The sequence below is a fragment of the Argopecten irradians genome, chromosome 11, assembly GCF_041381155.1.
Source record: "Argopecten irradians isolate NY chromosome 11, Ai_NY, whole genome shotgun sequence".
In the NCBI taxonomy this organism is placed as follows: Eukaryota; Metazoa; Mollusca; class Bivalvia; order Pectinida; family Pectinidae; genus Argopecten; species Argopecten irradians.
In genome coordinates, this window is record NC_091144.1 from 16,736,831 (window position 1) to 16,743,692 (window position 6,862).

Genomic DNA, 6,862 nt, shown 5'->3' on the forward strand with positions numbered 1-6,862 from the left:
CTTTACATCCATTATTGTTAAGTTTCATTCCGCCTACAGGAGACACGTCTTAACCTGAAAAGAACATTCTGGTTGAAACGTGTGATACAATGTATCAGATCTGGAGAAAATAGCCCAACAGACTGTAGCCATTTACAGACAAATAACCCCACAGGCTGTAGCCATTTACAGACAAATAATCCCACAGGCTGTAGCCATTTACAGACAAATAATCCCACACACTGTAGCCATTTACAGACAAATAATCCCACACACTGTAGCCATTTACAGACAAATAATCCCACACACTGTAGCCATTTACAGACAAATAATCCACACACTGTAGCCATTTACAGACAAATAACCCACACACTGTAGCCATTTACAGACAAATAACCCCACACACTGTAGCCATTTACAGACAAATAATCCCACACACTGTAGCCATTTACAGACAAATAACCCCACACACTGTAGCCATTTACAGACAAATAATCCCACACACTGTATCCACTTACAGACAAATAATCCCACACACTGTAGCCATTTACAGACAAATAACCCCACACACTGTAGCCATTTACAGACAAATAATCCCACACACTGTAGCCATTTACAGACAAATAATCCCACACACTGTAGCCATTTACAGACAAATAACCCCACACACTGTAGCCATTTACAGACAAATAACCCCACACACTGTAGCCATTTACAGACAAATAATCCCACACACTGTAGCCATTTACAGACAAATAATCCCACACACTGTAGCCATTTACAGACAAATAATCCCACACACTGTAGCCATTTACAGACAAATAATCCCACACACTGTAGCCATTTACAGACAAATAACCCACACACTGTAGCCATTTACAGACAAATAACCCCACACACTGTAGCCATTTACAGACAAATAACCCCACACACTGTAGCCATTTACAGACAAATAACCCCACACACTGTAGCCATTTACAGACAAATAACCCCACACACTGTAGCCATTTACAGACAAATAATCCCACACACTGTAGCCATTTACAGACAAATAACCCCACACACTGTAGCCATTTACAGACAAATAACCCACACACTGTAGCCATTTACAGACAAATAATCCCACACACTGTAGCCATTTACAGACAAATAATCCCACACACTGTAGCCATTTACAGACAAATAACCCACACACTGTAGCCATTTACAGACAAATAACCCCACACACTGTAGCCATTTACAGACAAATAATCCCACACACTGTAGCCATTTACAGACAAATAACCCCACACACTGTAGCCATTTACAGACAAATAACCCCACAGGCTGTAGCCATTTACAGACAAATAATCCCACACACTGTAGCCATTTACAGACAAATAACCCCACACACTGTAGCCATTTACAGACAAATAATCCCACACACTGTAGCCATTTACAGACAAATAATCCCCACACACTGTAGCCATTTACAGACAAATAATCCCACACACTGTAGCCATTTACAGACAAATAATCCCACACACTGTAGCCATTTACAGACAAATAATCCCACACACTGTAGCCATTTACAGACAAATAATCCCACACACTGTAGCCATTTACAGACAAATAATCCCACACACTGTAGCCATTTACAGACAAATAATCCCACACACTGTATCCACTTACAGACAAATAATCCCACACACTGTAGCCATTTACAGACAAATAATCCCACACACTGTAGCCATTTACAGACAAATAATCCCACACACTGTAGCCATTTACAGACAAATAATCCCACACACTGTAGCCATTTACAGACAAATAACCCCACACACTGTAGCCATTTACAGACAAATAATCCCACACACTGTAGCCATTTACAGACAAATAATCCCACACACTGTAGCCATTTACAGACAAATAATCCCACACACTGTAGCCATTTACAGACAAATAATCCCACACACTGTAGCCATTTACAGACAAATAATCCCACACACTGTAGCCATTTACAGACAAATAACCCCACACACTGTAGCCATTTACAGACAAATAATCCCACACACTGTAGCCATTTACAGACAAATAATCCCACACACTGTAGCCATTTACAGACAAATAATCCCACACACTGTAGCCATTTACAGACAAATAACCACACACACTGTAGCCATTTACAGACAAATAATCCCACACACTGTAGCCATTTACAGACAAATAATCCCACACACTGTAGCCATTTACAGACAAATAATCCCACACACTGTAGCCATTTACAGACAAATAATCCCACACACTGTAGCCATTTACAGACAAATAATCCCACACACTGTAGCCATTTACAGACAAATAATCCCACACACTGTAGCCATTTACAGACAAATAATCCCACACACTGTAGCCATTTACAGACAAATAATCCCACACACTGTAGCCATTTACAGACAAATAATCCCACACACTGTAGCCATTTACAGACAAATAATCCCACACACTGTAGCCATTTACAGACAAATAATCCCACACACTGTAGCCATTTACAGACAAATAATCACACCATTACCACACACTGTAGCCATTTACAGACAAATAAACCCCACACACTGTAGCCATTTACAGACAAATAATCCCACACACTGTAGCCATTTACAGACAAATAATCCCACACACTGTAGCCATTTACAGACAAATAATCCCACACACTGTAGCCATTTACAGACAAATAATCCCACACACTGTAGCCATTTACAGACAAATAATCCCACACACTGTAGCCATTTACAGACAAATAATCCCACACACTGTAGCCATTTACAGACAAGTAATCCCACACACTGTAGCCATTTACAGACAAATAATCCCACACACTGTAGCCATTTACAGACAGACACCGAATAATACAACCCACACACTGTAGCCATTTACAGACAAATAATCCCACACACTGTAGCCATTTACAGACAAATAATCCCACACACTGTAGCCATTTACAGACAAATAATCCCACACACTGTAGCCATTTACAGACAAATAATCCCACACACTGTAGCCATTTACAGACAAATAATCCCACACACTGTAGCCATTTACAGACAAATAATCCCACACACTGTAGCCATTTACAGACAAATAATCCCACACACTGTAGCCATTTACAGACAAATAACCCCACACACTGTAGCCATTTACAGACAAATAATCCCACACACTGTAGCCATTTACAGACAAATAATCCCACACACTGTAGCCATTTACAGACAAATAATCCCACACACTGTAGCCATTTACAGACAAATAATCCCACACACTGTAGCCATTTACAGACAAATAATCCCACACACTGTAGCCATTTACAGACAAATAATCCCACACACTGTAGCCATTTACAGACAAATAACCCCACAGGCTGTAGCCATTTACAGACAAATAATCCCACACACTGTAGCCATTTACAGACAAATAATCCCACACACTGTAGCCATTTACAGACAAATAATCCCACACACTGTAGCCATTTACAGACAAATAATCCCACACACTGTAGCCATTACAGACAAATAATCCCCACACTGTAGCCATTTACAGACAAATAATCCCACACACTGTAGCCATTTACAGACAAATAATCCCCACACAGGCTGTAGCCATTTACAGACAAATAACCCCACAGGCTGTAGCCATTTACAGACAAATAATCCCACACACTGTAGCCATTTACAGACAAATAATCCCACACACTGTAGCCATTTACAGACAAATAATCCCACACACTGTAGCCATTTACAGACAAATAATCCCACACACTGTAGCCATTTACAGACAAATAATCCCACACACTGTATCCACTTACAGACAAATAATCCCACACACTGTAGCCATTTACAGACAAATAATCCCACACAGCTGTAGCCATTTACAGACAAATAATCCCACACACTGTAGCCATTTACAGACAAATAATCCCACACACTGTAGCCATTTACAGACAAATAATCCCACACACTGTAGCCATTTACAGACAAATAATCCCACACACTGTAGCCATTTACAGACAAATAATCCCACACACTGTAGCCATTTACAGACAAATAACCCACACACTGTAGCCATTTACAGACAAATAACCCCACACACTGTAGCCATTTACAGACAAATAATCCCACACACTGTAGCCATTTACAGACAAATAATCCCACACACTGTAGCCATTTACAGACAAATAACCCCACACACTGTAGCCATTTACAGACAAATAATCCCACACACTGTAGCCATTTACAGACAAATAACCCCACACACTGTAGCCATTTACAGACAAATAATCCCACACACTGTATCCACTTACAGACAAATAATCCCACACACTGTAGCCATTTACAGACAAATAACCCACACACTGTAGCCATTTACAGACAAATAATCCCACACACTGTAGCCATTTACAGACAAATAACCCCACACACTGTAGCCATTTACAGACAAATAATCCCACACACTGTAGCCATTTACAGACAAATAATCCCACACACTGTAGCCATTTACAGACAAATAATCCCCACACACTGTAGCCATTTACAGACAAATAATCCACACACTGTAGCCATTTACAGACAAATAACCCCACACTGTAGCATTTACAGACAAATAACCCCACAGACTGTAGCCATTTACAGACAAATAATCCCACACACTGTAGCCATTTACAGACAAATAACCCCACACACTGTAGCCATTTACAGACAAATAATCCCACACACTGTAGCCATTTACAGACAAATAATCCCACACACTGTAGCCATTTACAGACAAATAACCCACACACACAGACAAATAACCCAACTAGCCATTTACAGACAAATAACCCACACACTGTAGCCATTTACAGACAAATAACCCCACCACACTGTAGCCATTTACAGACAAATAATCCCACACACTGTAGCCATTTACAGACAAATAATCCCACACAGCCTGTACAGCAAAACCACCACTGTAGCCATTTACAGACAAATAACCCCACACACTGTAGCCATTTACAGACAAATAACCCCACACACTGTAGCCATTTACAGACAAATAATCCCCACAGGCTGTAGCCATTTACAGACAAATAACCCCACACACTGTAGCCATTTACAGACAAATAATCCCACACACTGTAGCCATTTACAGACAAATAATCCCACACACTGTAGCCATTTACAGACAAATAACCCCACAGGCTGTAGCCATTTACAGACAAATAATCCCACACACTGTAGCCATTTACAGACAAATAATCCACACACACACTGTAGCCATTTACAGACAAATAATCCCACACAGCTGTAGCATTAGCCATTTACAGACAAATAATCCCACACACTGTAGCCATTTACAGACAAGTAATCCCACAGGCTGTAGCTATTCGCAGACAAATAACTAAAGGACAAAGTAAAATTTCCTTTTGAGAGAAGTAATCTATAAACATGTTAATTTAATTATGTATTCATAAAATTGACATAAAACAACTGTGACCACTATCATTTTTAGTCCACTGCCATTATTTAGTGAGGTACTTCAAAATACGGTACTGTTTCATCTGTTCTGGACCCTCCGTCTGTCCCCACCTAACTAGTATTGTTACCAATATGTCTCGAAAGGTACAGTATGAAGGAATCTTCAAATTTCATATGCAATGTTTATGAATGAAATACCAAATCAATGACATATGGTCAGGTTTTAAAATTGATGCTTCCTTCTGCTACAGAAATGTATAGGTTTTTTAAGTTGCTTCCACATATGACCAAATCTTTTGAAAGGAGAAGAATAAATGTTATTGCAGAGAAAAGATCATATAATTATTGGTAGGTGCCAATATATCTGTAAACATGTAGCTTTTTTGACAGCTGTATTTTTATTTTTTTATGTGTGATAGTTTTACACAAATTACTGGTCAAACTTTGGTGTTTGCATTTGGAAACCATCGAACAATCACCAAGATGTTGCAGGTTGCAAGGTTATTATGATTGAAGCTTATCAAACTCTGAAAAAAATGCCAGCACATACCATGACATTTATGTTTGATGTTAACTGTGGAGAAAAGTTTATTTTAAACAATTGACATCAGATTTTATGGATGTTGTCTACCATTCAGTTCCAGGAGGCTTTTACTACATGTAGCTAGCTTGGTCTACATTTGTACTTGTTAGATTGCTTGTTATGTATGTAACATTCCGTACTGGGTTGATACCTGTATTTGTAGTTACTGTTTTTTATGTACATGTACATTAATTTGACAAATATTCTTGCATTGTTTGTTTAGCTCACCTGGTTCAAACGACCAACGTGAGGTTATGTATAATATACCTTGGCGTCTCGTGTCCGTCCGTCCATCATTAACCAAAATAACTTCTTCAGAATTTAATTGAACTAAAATGTGGCATCTTTATGGGATTGGGACTAAAATTGTACAAATGATCAGACCAAGTTTTTGTGATATTTACTGATTTAACAAGGTTACCGATAACGCCCTCTGAGCCTCTTGTACATGATGTTCAAAGAATTCTTAAGACAAATTTATTTGTTTGATTACAAATTAAGTGCACTTATAGTATTAATTATACTTATGCTATAGAAATCAATGCTTTCTGAACAATATCATATTTTGATTTGCATTCTATACTCATAGTAGTATCAATTAAAAACTAAATTGCTATAATGTTGATCTGCACTTTCCAGACGTAGTCCATTGTTTAATCTAATTCTGCAATGCAATTTACATGCAAGTAAAAACTTAAAGATAAACTAAAGATTTTTTGCTATTGTTAAATATGAAATCTGTGTAAGATAACATTTTCATGTTTTTCATAACATGTTGGTGTACATCAGGACGAATTAAAAGAAAAATGCATCT